We start from the raw sequence: 12,698 nt of genomic DNA on the forward strand, positions 1-12,698 counted from the left end.
TGCTCACCCTCTTAGTGCTAAGTGCTATGTGTTTTAACCAGGACCACCTCCCCGAGAAAGGTTGTTTCCCCAGGTGAGGATTTTTTCCTGGAGTTAGGAATTAACAGGACTAAGGAAGAGAATAAATCAGCAAACCCCCCTAGTGTTACAGAAATACCATGTACAACTTATGAAGAACTTGGACTAAGACTGTTGGCAATAAATTTGGGACTTGTTGGGCCCACATCCCCAGGGGTCTGCCCACCAGGGAAAGCACCAAAGCCTACACCCCTGGAGACCCACCGACACAGGGCAGTCCCAGGGAAGGCAAGCAGCGAGGCTGGGAGGACATAACCTTTACTGGGTAGGATAATCTCCTTCAGTCACTTCCTTGTAGCCTATCAGTAGAGCAGTGATCTTGGAATTGCCCTTGTAATGGAACACAGAGATTAACCTAGACAAGATTAAAATCAACAGAACTAGATAGAGACAGGATTTTTGGCAAAGGTCAGATAAGAAACTATGGAAATGAAACAAGGAACTGTAGAAGGTTACCCAAAACATACCATGATGTGATTATAGAGGCATGCTTATAGGATCAAATAGAATATATACAGATGTAACAGGACAATAAAGGGAGAACCTGGCTAGAGAACCTGGCTATGCTGATCATCTGAACGCTGCCTCCGTGTCCTTCCTTCTTCGCCAACTCCATCCACACCTTTGGGAACCCCTGGACCTGCTAGGGCTGGACCCCGGCAAGAATTGACATTTTTGTAATATTTAGCATTTTAAAAATATGTTTTTAAATTGATTTTGAGAAAGAGAGGGAGAGAGAGAAACATCGACCGGTTGCCTCCTGCATGCACACCCGCTGGGGAGTCTACAACCAAGGCAGGTGACCTGACTTGGAATCAAACCAGTGACTTTTCAGTGCAACTGAGCCACACTGGCCAGGGCCAATATTTAGTATTTTAATACAGGGATAGAGTTCATTTCTCCATTCACAGAAGTGTCCTTTTACATCTTCTATAAAGGTTTAGAGTGTTCTTCATCTAGATGCTGCACATATCTTGTTAATTCCCAATTATTTTTCTTTTTTGGTGTGCTCAGTGGTTGGAGCATTGGCCCACCCACCAAAGGGTCATGGGTTTGATTTCCAGTCAAGGTCATGTACCTGGGTTGCAAGTTTAATCCCCAGCCATAGTTGGGGTGAGTATGGGAGGCAACCAATCAATGTGTCTCTCTGACATCAATGTTTCTTTCTCTCCCCTCCCCCCTTCCTCCTTTCCACTTTCTGTAAAAATCAGTGGAAAATATATTCTTGGGTGAGGATTAACAAAAAAAAAGTCAATTCTCCCCAAAGTTATTTCTATTTAATGCAATCTCAAGTTTAAACTTAACAAAAATGGATTTAAAGAACATACATGTATAGTACTGGCCAAGAGATATTTTTGAAAGGAGAATAATACTAAAAATTAAAATGCCACAATAAATAATTAATAAGACAAACTTAAGTGGTACCAGCACAGAAGTAGACCAATTGATTAGAAGCTCAAATACTAAATAAAGACACTACATGAAATTTTAAAATTTTGCAATCCCCAAATATTTATTGTATGAGGAGCTCTTACAAGTCAATTAGAAAAAACACATCCTAAGAGAATAAGGGGCAAAAAGATGACTAAGCAATACAGAAAAAAATACAAATGGCTAATAAACAAAAATTAGTCAATATTACAAGTAATCAAAACAATTCAATAAAAATAAGGTACAATTTTTTCTATAAATTAGCAAAGTTAAAAACATGATAATAGATTCCATTGGAAAGGACCGAGGACATGGGTATTGATCAGCCTTTCGGGGGGGGGGGGGTGGGTAGAAGGGCAATTTGACAAAATGTATAGAATTTTAAGTGGGCACATTCAATCCAGCAATTCTATTTCTAGGAATTTATCTTCAGGAAATAATGTGCAGAAATAGTATCTATATATATAAAAACCTAAGCGACTGGATGACCAGACGACCCAACAACCAGCCAGTAGCTATGATGCACACTGACCATCTGCCCACACAGTGGGCAGATGCTTAATGCAGAAGCTGCCCCCTGGTGGTCAGTGCGCTCCCACAATGAAAGCGCCACTCAGCTGACCTACAGGCGCCAGATGCCAGGCTCATGGCTGGCGAGCACAGCTTCAGGGGGCGAGCCTCTCCTGTAAACACTCCCCTGCATGCCCCTCCCACCTGAGGAGCTGGTGGGTAAGGCTGGGCTGCGACTGCATGGAGGTCCACTGATCCCCACAAGCCAGGCTGAGGGACCCCACTGGTGCACGAATCCGTGCACCGGGCCTCTAGTACAATATATTCAGTGGTGTTCAGTATGATGTTACCTAAAGTATAAAAAATTCAAGAAAACTTCATTATCAACAGCAGTGGGTTAAATACACATAGGACAAAATACTATGCAGCTATTAAAAATAATGGCAAAGAGATTTTTTTGTAGTTCATAAGTGTGATGATTGGGTACTCATGCTCTTGTGTAAGATGTGCCTCCCTCAAACCTTGCTGAGACTTCACCACATTGCTGGTCTGCAGTGAAAAAATAATAATGGCGGCAAAGATAATACATATGATATCAGAAAATGGTTACACTGCATCAAGCGAAAACAGTTACAAAATCCATTCTTCTAACAAATATTTATTGAGTGACTACCATACGCTAGTACATAGCAGTGAACAAACTAAATAAAATCCTGCTCTCATGGAATCAAACATTCCATTATAAATTTGTGAACTGAAATGTAAGGTATGGTTCCAATTTTTTAAAAAGTAGATGTGGTTGGAAGAGCGTCAGGAAAGACACAAACTGATGTGTTAAAAGTGAGTGATTGACCTTGGCCGATTTTGCTCAGTGGTTAGAGCGTCAGCCCGGGGACTGTGAACTGAAGGGTCTGGGTTCGATTCCCAGTCAAGGGCATATACCTGGGTTGCAGGCCTCACTCATCCCAGCCCCGACATGTGAAGGAGGCAACTTTCTCACATGAATGTTTCTCTCTCTCTCTCTCTCTCACTCTCTCACTCTCTCTCTCTGTCTCTCTCTCTGTCTCTCTCTCTCTCTCTCTTCCCTCCTCACCCTTCCTTCCCTTCTACTCTCTAAAAATCAATGGGAAAAAATATATCCTCAGGTGAGGATTACAAAAAAAGTGATTGCCTCTGAGTTTGGGATTCAGGATGATTATTGTTACTTTTTTTTTTTTTTTTTGGTGCTTTTCTGAGTTTTCCAAACTTTTATTTGTTGTCATTCTTTATTTTTTTGTTTTTCTCTTTTCCAAATTTTTTTTTATAATAAACATATATTACATTTGTGGCCAGAATGAATACCAAAATGTCACCTTTTTTTCCACCAAAGAATGCAAGTAGACATATGTAATATGGCTTTTCAAAAAAGGGACTTTTTTTTTTTGTAAGTGCATTGTCCACTGTAACAGAGAAGACAGGCAGAATGAGGGTGGGCTGCGACTCGGAATGGAGGTGAGGGGCACAGGGCTTCCCCTATCAGCAGAAGTGGGATCCAGATAACAGGAGGAAAGCAAAAGAAATATCCTTCGCCACAAAAATACTGACCCTGAGTACAGTGTATTTCCCGTGAGTCAATCCTCTCTTCCCCAGGCCTGGCTGAAGCCCACGTCTCCCGGAGCAGCCAGGAAGAAGACCTGCTTTTCTGTGCTCTTCCCGCTTCCGTTCACTCCGATCCATTCAGCGCCTCAGCCAGAATCCTCCAACTCATCCCGGACTCCTTTCAGACCCTCACACCCCGTGGCCTGTCTGACAGCAACTTCTTTCAGCCTCGCTTTCAAAATAGATGAGAACTCCATCCATGCCGCCCCTTGTCCCACTGCTGTCCGCTCTGTCACAGCGGCTAGCTGAATCTTTGAGAAACCTAAACTAGATCATGTCCTTAGCCTGCTTTAAAACCTTCCCATTTGAAATAGGGTTGAGAATCCTTACCAAGCCTACAGGCTCTATGCAATCCAGCCCAGCCTACCCTCCTGGCTTACCCCTTCCACTGCCCCCTCCCCAACTACACTGGCCTCCTCTTCCCTAAAGACCCCCCCTGCCCCCATGGAAAGCTTCAGCACTGCTCTTCTGTGTCCCCATGCTTCCAGTGGTTGCCTGCCCCCTCCTCATGGTGGCCTTGCCTGAGGACTCAGGCTCCAGGTGCCCACCTAGTTAATTCTTTTAATGACACTTATCACTGCCTGAAATTATCTTGGTTGTGCGGATACAGTTTTGTTATTGCTATATCCTGAGACCTAACATTCATTGCGTTTGGACCCAGTGTGAATTCCAGCAATGTCTGTGGCCACCACAGCAGCAGAGGTTTGTCGAGGCCTCGCCACGGTGGGACGCTCTGCCCCACTGCAATGAAAGCTAGAGTTCTCGGTCAGACTTCTGGGCAGAGAGTGAGTGTAGAGGCAGATGAGAGGTGTAGGGGAGAATCCATGCGGGTTTTGGGGACTGTGGCTCCAGATCTTGGCTCACATCAGTCCCCAGCGTCAGAGAAAAAGCGTCAGAGAAAAAGGGCCTGAGAAACCTCTGTGGCCACCGTCAATGGGAAGCCCCAACTCAGAGAAGCCCTGGGTTGGGATGTGTGTGGGCAGGTCTTGAATCACCCTGAGGCTTTTGGTCACAGATTCCACATCTTCTGGGGCCCAGAGTCCCAGGTGCCAGTGACCACCTTGACTCCTGCAGCCCTGATGCCATCTGGGAGGCACTGTTCACTGACCATGAGCCTCCGGTCAGACCCGGGGCTCTGCTGGACTGAGGCACTGGTGCCAGGGAGGGGCTGCTGCACACGTTTCCTGGCGCACACTTTCTTTCTTTTATCTGAGCAAATATTGTTGCTGGGGCCTTGGCCACAGCTTCCTGCCTTCTTCTGAGATCAGAAGCCACAGTCACAGTTTCAGCGACTGCCCTGCCAGACTAGTCTGGGCTTCAGAGACACACGAGGCCTACTGCTCCACTCCCAGCCTTTCCCATGGGATGGCTCTGTCTTAGGAGGTAGGCTTAGTGGCAGCCAGCCTGATGCTTGGCGAGGGGCAGCCCGGGCCCTGGATGGACAAGATCACTCTGGGCAGAGCAGGGCTGCAGATGCAGGTACTGAGGGGCCACCTGTGGTCTAACATCCTGTGATCGTCACTGCCGCTCTCACTGGCCTCGGGAGGGACACCTCTCACTCATGTTTCCCCCGCTCTCCTACCAGATGACCTGTCTGTGGTGCTCCACGGAGCCACTCTCTCCATCACCTCTGGGCTGTTGCCCATGTATGGAGAGACCCTTCAACGATGTGACTGCTGCAGGAGCGCCAAGCTAGATGCAGCTAGATCTGGGCCAGGACAGAGATTGCCTCATGTAGATGAGGCAAGACAGGGGTCCTCAAACTTTTTAAACAGGGGGCCAGTCCACTGTCCCTCAGACCGTTGGAGGGCCGGACTATAGTTTAAAAAAAAAACTATGAACAAATTCCTATGCACACTGCACATATCTTATTTTGAAGTAAAAAAAACAAAACGGGAACAAATACAGTATTTGTATTTGCATGTGGCCCGCGGGCCGTAGTTTGAGGACCCCTGGCCTAGAGACTCTCTGATGGATCCCTCCTCTCTGCCCCAGGCATGCTGATTCCTGGAACAGACCCTTGCCCTGCCCTGGGCAAGCATGAAGGTGTTTCCCCCTTATTGGGGGATGAGGGGGTGCATCACGCCCCAGTACCCCATCTATCCTGCCCTATTCTACCTAACCCTTTAGGACCTGCCACATGGCTTCTTGCTGCTGCCCAAGACGTGCCTCATAAATCCCCCTAATAAACTCTTGATGTCATGATGGAGATGTCAGCTTCTTTCTTTGATCTCTGGGCCCTGGGAAATTTTTCCTAAGACCATGCTGCTTTCTCTGCCTGGAAGAGCCTTCTCCCTTTCTTTAGTCGGCTGACTCCTCATCTTATCCTTCAAGAATCACTTCACCGGGCCCTCCTCCGGGAAGCCCTCCATATATTCTCCCTTGCTGGTGGGAGGCACTGCTCTCCGCTCCCACAGCCCCTCACTACATTGCAGTTCTCCAGGTAGCTAGCTCCCTCAGAACCACCTTGACTGCCATATTTAAAAATCACTCTCCCGCCCGTCTCTTATCAACATCCCTGGTTCCCTGATCCTGCTCTATGGTCCCCAAAGCATTTACTACCCCCTAACATGTCTCTCCCTGATGAGCTTCTCAAGAACAGCGATCTGTGGACGAAAAGGGGTCACATGCTAACCTGACTAGCTCAGGGGAGGCCTGCGCGGAGACCTAAAGTAACCACAAAGATGGTCTGGAATTGAAGCTTTTTTTTTTTTTTTTAATATATTTTATTGATTTCTTACAGAGAGGAAGGGAGAGAGATAGAGAGTTAGAAACATCGATCAGCTGCCTCACGCACATCTCTCACTGGGGATGTGCCCGCAACCCAGGTACATGCCCTTGACCAGAATCGAACCCAGGACCCCTCAGTCCGCAGGCCGACGCTCTATCCACTGAGCCAAACCGGTTTCGGCTTTTTTTTTTTTTTTTTTAATACATTTTATTGATTTTTTACAGAGAGGAAGGGAGAGGGATAGAGTTAGAAACATCAAGGAGAGAGAAACATCAATCAGCTGCCTCCTGCACATCCCCTACTCGCAGCCAAGGTACATGCCCTTGACCGGAATCGAACCTGGAACCTTTGAGTCCGCAGGCCGACGCTCTATCCACTGAGCCAAACAGGTTAGGGCAAAGCTTTTTAATTAAAAAGCAGTCTAGGGTGGGTAGTCTTGTCGTAGGCCGGTATCTTCCCTGACAAAGATCAACTTTGATATTTACTGAGCCTGTTGTCTTTTTGCATCTATGATAACATACTTTTAGAATGTGGAGTAACTTGTAAACTTCCCTTTTTCTGGATCCCTCAGGACACAACCAATGCTCCAGGGCGACCACAAATTCCCTGATTGCTATCTTTTAATTGTTGACTGTCAACTATCCTAAACCCACCTACTTAAAAGAAGCATGTGTCTATCACAGTGATGGCGAACCTTTTGAGCTCCGCGTGTCAGCATTTTGAAAAACCCTAACTTAACTCTGGTGCCGTGTCACATCTAGAAATTTTTTGATATTTGCAACCATAGTAAAACAAAGGCGTATATTTTTAATATTTATTTTATATATTTAAGTGCCATTTAACAAAGAAAAAGCAACCAAAAAATGAGTTTCCGTGTCACCTCTGACATGCGTGTCATAGGTTTGCCCTCACTGGTCTATCATTTTACTTTTTAGTCAATCCTAGAGGTTTCCCCACTTGGCTTTCTCCCATCTCCCTAATGTATTACCAATGGATTTCCTGTAACCCATGTACATCTCCTCCTTTGATGGTAATTTATAAAAATAGGTGAAAAACCACCATTCTCTGGAGCATTGTCTCAATGCATTGAGATTTTGCTTCCCACCAGTTGTAGACAGTTTAGCTCAAATAAACTCACAAAAATTCTTTACAGGCTTGAATGTTTCTTTCCTGGCTATTTTGTTCACTTACATATCCTAAGCCCTTAAAACAATGCCTGGCAATTAGTGGGTAATCAATAAATATGAGTGGAATGAATGAATGAAGGAACCATAGTTGTCTGTTTACTTGTTGGTGAGCTCCTTGAGGGCAAAGGCTGAAGTCCTCTCTATATACTCAGCCTGTGCGCAAAACAGGCATCAATAAGTTCAAGTCCTTGGTCTGGCATTCGAGGCTCCCGTCACCTACAACCATGCTTTCTTGCCGGCCTCATCAGCAAAGTGTAGTGGGAAGAGATTTGGGCTGAAAGGCCAGCCACCTGGGTTGGCTTTGCTCGCCTCACTGTAGGTCATTCCTGGCTACCCACTCTCTCAATGCCTGGATCACTGCATAAATGGGACAGATGCTGCCCAAGTCGCTGGCCAACTATGGGTGGACAGCTATTCTAACATCCGAGCAAGTGTCTGTGCATCAGAGTGAGTGTGTGTGACCACAGGATGTGGCTGTGGGGACACTCAGAAATAATCGAGGGATATTGCAAGGACCTGGTGTGTGTAGGTGAAGGGCAATTCCTGCAATTGTCTCAATTATTCGAGTAACAGTGGGAAGGCAGATTGCAAATTACAAATCCACGAAGAAGGGACCAATTCTTCATTAAATTGTGATGAGGAAAATGGCTATTTGGGAGAGGAAAAACCCCCAGTTAAGATCCTTACCTCATGATACACAACAAAATCCCAGCTGATTAAAAGTGTAGTGAGAAAGATGGACAAATGGCAATTAAAGAGGCTGTTTCCAGATCTTAGCTATTGTAAATTGTGCTGCTATGAACATAGGGGTGCATACATTCTTTCTGATTGGTGTTTTGGGTTTCTTAGGATATATTCTGAGAAGTGGGATCACTGGGTCAAATGGCAGTTCCATATTTAATTTTTTAAGGAAACTCCATACTGTTTTCCATAATGGCTGCACCAGTCTGCATGATGGTTCCTTTCCCCCCAACATCCTTGCCAGTACTTGTCAATTGTTGATTTGTTGATGGTAACCATTCTGACAGGTGTGAGGTGATACATCATTGTTGTTTTAATTTGCATCTCTCTGATGATCAGTGACTTTGAACATTTTTTCATATGTCTCTTGGCCATCTGTATGTCCACTTTGGAGAAGTGTCTATTTAGGTCCTTTGCCCATCCAGCAAACTTGTAAACTCTTTAATCAATATTAAAACTTTACCTGCAGATCTTTTTGGATTTTATTCATAAACTAGAGGCCTGGTGCATGCATTAGTGCACCGGTAGGGTCCCTCAGCCTGGCCTTTGGGGATCGGCCAAAACCAGCTGTCCTGAGAGATATAGTAGTGCACAAAGAAGCAGGTGGCCAGGGAGGAACTTGAGCCCCAGCTGGGTGCCCCACCACTCCCGCTCATCCCAGACCCACTGCGCCTGCCACCACCACATCCAGTCCAGATGGGGGAGGGGCATACAGGGGGAGTGCCCGTGGGAGAGGCTTGTGCTGCCGCAGCTGCACTTGTCAGCCATGAGCCAGGCGTCAGGTGCCTATTGGTCAGCTGAGTGATGCTCCTGCTGTGGGAGCGCACTGACCACCAAGGGGCAGCTCCTGTGTTGAGCGTCTGCCCCCTGGTGGTCAGTGCACATCATAGCTACTGGTCAAACGGTTGAACAGTTGACTGATGGGTCTCTTAGGCTTTTATATATATACTAGAGGCCTGTTGCATGAAAAGATTCGTGCAATATACCTTCCCTCCCCCTGGCTGCCGGCACCGGTTTTCCTCCAGCACCCGGGACCCAGGCCTTTGCTCCGGCCAGAGCCACCTTCCAGCCCACCAGCCCTGGGTCCCCCGCGGGAGGGCCGGATGAGGGCGGGGCGGGTGGCGGGGATCACCGTGGTCCTGCCCGCCAGCCACAGGTCGGGTCGCACACTGGATACCCACCGCCCCGGGTCGCAGATAGCAGGGCCAGATGGCGGCGGGGCAGGTGGGATGGAGCTGCCCCGCTGTGCCTGCAGTATGCAAATTAGCCGCCATCTTTGTTGGTGGTTAATTTGTATATTGTGCTGATTAGCCGATGGGAGGCATAGCAAAGGTACAGTCAATTACCATGTTTGTCTATTATTAGATTAGACAGAGACAAGTACATCATTTGCGAATAGTGATGATTTGCTTTTACTTGCCTTCTTTTCCTATGTCTCCCATGCCCCCGCCTTTATCTCCTTCCCTCCAGCCCCTACTACCCCACCAGGTCTTCATCACCTTATTGCCTGTGTCCAAGGGTTATGCATATAAGCATATAAGTTCTTTGGTTTCTTTACTACACAGATTTAAACATCCTGTACACTGTTGAATAGAAGTAGCGGTATTAGACACCCTTGTCTTGTTATAGATGTCAAGGGAAAGATTTCATCATTTTACCATTAAGAGTGATGTTTCTTCTAAGTATATTCCTTTATCAGATTAAGGAAGTTCCGTTCTATTCCTAGGTTTGCCCAGTGATTTTATCATGAGTGGATGCTGATTTTAGCAAATGTTCCTTTCCACTTACATTGAGATGAGTATGTGTGTCTGCTTTTTTAATTGGTTAATATGGTGAATCCCATTCCATTCATTTATTTCCTAAAGTTAAAATAATCTGTATTCCAGGTAAACCCAACATGGTCATCATATGTTATTTCCACTTTTTGTATTGCTACTTTGTGTATCCTAATTTTAAAAAATATTTTTACATTTTGTTCATGAGTGAGAGTTAGGGGAACACAGGTTCTGATTTTCTTGGGACAACCCCAGTTTATACTTGTCATCCTGGCATCATCATTTATAGCACCTTCTCTAAACCTCAAAAGTGCTGTGGTTTGGGTGGTAAGCACATGATCACTCTAGTGGGAATGGCTGTGATACTCCCTTCTCACAGTGTCTGCCTAGTTTTAAACAGAGATTACAGACATAGCAGGGACATTCAGGAGGGCAGGCACTGACCTCTGGGTAATTGAGGAGGCTGGGATGGCCACACAGAAGAGTGACCATGAAATGACTCTCAAGGTGAAGAGAAATTCACTAGGTCAGTAAGGGTCTAAGGACGCCCAGGCTGAAGAAGGATGAGGGATCAGGTAGAGAGAACCCTTGCATTGGTGCTCGAGGACCCTGTGGCCACACTGAGATCCAGACGATGGGAAACGTCCGAAGAGTCTCAGGCTCTATTGAGAAAACATGCAGGCCAGATATTTGTTTAATATATATATATACTGGAGGCCCGGTGCACGAAAATTTGTGCACTGGCGGGGGTAGGGAGTGTCCCTCAGCCCCACTTGTGCCCTCTCAAAGTCTGGGACCCCTCGGGAGATAACGCCCTGCTGGCTTAGGCCTGCTCCCGGGTGGCAGAGGGCAGGCCCAATCCCTAGGTGCCTGCCCCGCAACTCCTGGTCAGGCTCAGAGCAGGGCCGATTGGGGAGTTGGGGCGCCGCCCCCTGTCATGCACAGAGCAGGGCGGATCAGGAGGTTGCGATGCCACCCTCAGTTACGCTCAGGGAACGGCCGATTGGGGGGTTGGGGCACCGCCCCCTGTCACACTCAAGGCAGGGTCGATGGGGAGGTTGGGGCGCCACCCCGTCACCCACAGTGCAGGGCCCATGGGGGGGTTGGGGAGCTCCCCCCTGTCACACTCAGGGCAGGGCCGATGGGGAGGTTGCGGATCCACCCCATCACACACAGAGCAGGGCCCATGGTGGGGGGGGGGTTGGGGCGCCGCACCCTGTCACACACAGAGCAGGGCCGATCAGGGGGTTGGGGAGCTCCCCCCTATCAGGCACAGAGCAGGGCCGATCAGGGGGTTGGGGCGCCTTCCCCTGTCAGGACAGAGCAGGGCGGATAGGGAGGTTGTGGCCCCGCCCCCTGTCACACACAGAGCCGCAGGGCAATCAGGGAGTTTGGGCGCTGCCCCCTGTCAAGCTGCTCCAGGGGCCAGGAGGCCTCGTGGCTCCACTGATCCCGGTGCTGGGAGGCCTCACAGCTCCGCTTGACACAGGGGCAGTGAGGCCTCACTGCTCCGCTGATCCCGGTGCCAGGAGGCCTCGCGGCTCCGCTGATCCCAGGTTCGGGAAACCTTGTGGCTCCACTGATCCCAGGCTGGGAGGCCTCACAGCTCCGCTGATCCCGGTGCTGGGAGGCCTCGAGGCTCCACTGATCCTGGTGCTGGGAGGCATATTACCCTTTTACTATATAGGATGGAGGCCTGGTACATGGGTGGGGGCCTGCTGGTTTGCCCTAAAGGGTGTCCTGGATCAGGGTGGGGTTCCCGCTTGGGTGCCTGGCCAGCCTGGGTGAGCGGATGATGGCTGCTTGCAGCTGGTCACCCCCTTCATGGTGGGGGTCCCCACTGGGGTGCCTGGCTAGCCTGGGTGAGGGGCTGAGGGCCGTTTTCGGGCTGGCGGGCGACTGAAGCTCCCAGCCTCTCCTTTTTTCCTTTTTTTTTAAATTCTGGGATTTATTTACGTTCTATGGCTGTCACTATAGCTGAGAGCTGGCTTTAGCTCAGACCTTGGCTGCTGAAAGCAGGTTTCTGGACTTTGTTTACCTTCTGTATTTGAAACTTTGTTGCAACTCCAGCTCTAAGATCCCGGCTGACTGAAAGCAGGTTTCTGGGGTTTTGTTTAGCTTCTATATTTGTAACAATGTTTCTTAGAGAGCAGCTCGGAGCCCAGCAGTGGCAGGCGGGGAACCTGGCTACCTCCTTCACTGGAGCAAGCAAGCCTCCCTGTTCGCATCAGCTGCCTGGCTGCCAGCCGCCATCTTGGTTGGCAGTTAATTTGCATATCTCCCTGATTAGCCAATGGGAAGGGTAGCGAAGTTACGGCTAACTACCATGTTTCTCTTTTATTAGATAGGATACACACACACACACAGTGGGGCCTTGACTTACGAGTGTCCCGACTAACGAGTTTTTCGAGATACGAGCCGTCTCTCGGCCGATTTTTTGCTTTGAGTTGCGAGCTAAAATTCAGGTTACGAGCCAGCTTCAGATACCCCACCGCTAGTTGGTGCAGCAAATGTCACAGTGAACGCCACAACATATTAATGGCATTTCAATTCATTGTAATAGTGAAAATTGATTTGACATACAAGTAATTTGAGTTACGAGCTCTG

The 12,698-nt window shown here is 48.0% G+C and overlaps 1 non-coding gene across 1 annotated transcript; it reads left to right on the plus strand.

Annotated features, from left to right (window-relative positions):
• The first annotated feature begins 2,470 nt into the window (after positions 1 to 2,470).
• Positions 2,471 to 2,574, plus strand: LOC132236364 (small nucleolar RNA U13). The gene has a single exon (XR_009453292.1). It is a non-coding gene; the product is annotated as a small nucleolar RNA U13 (small nucleolar RNA).
• Positions 2,575 to 12,698: the final 10,124 nt, after the last annotated feature.

Source organism: Myotis daubentonii, chromosome 5 (genome assembly GCF_963259705.1).
Source record: "Myotis daubentonii chromosome 5, mMyoDau2.1, whole genome shotgun sequence".
In the NCBI taxonomy this organism is placed as follows: Eukaryota; Metazoa; Chordata; class Mammalia; order Chiroptera; family Vespertilionidae; genus Myotis; species Myotis daubentonii.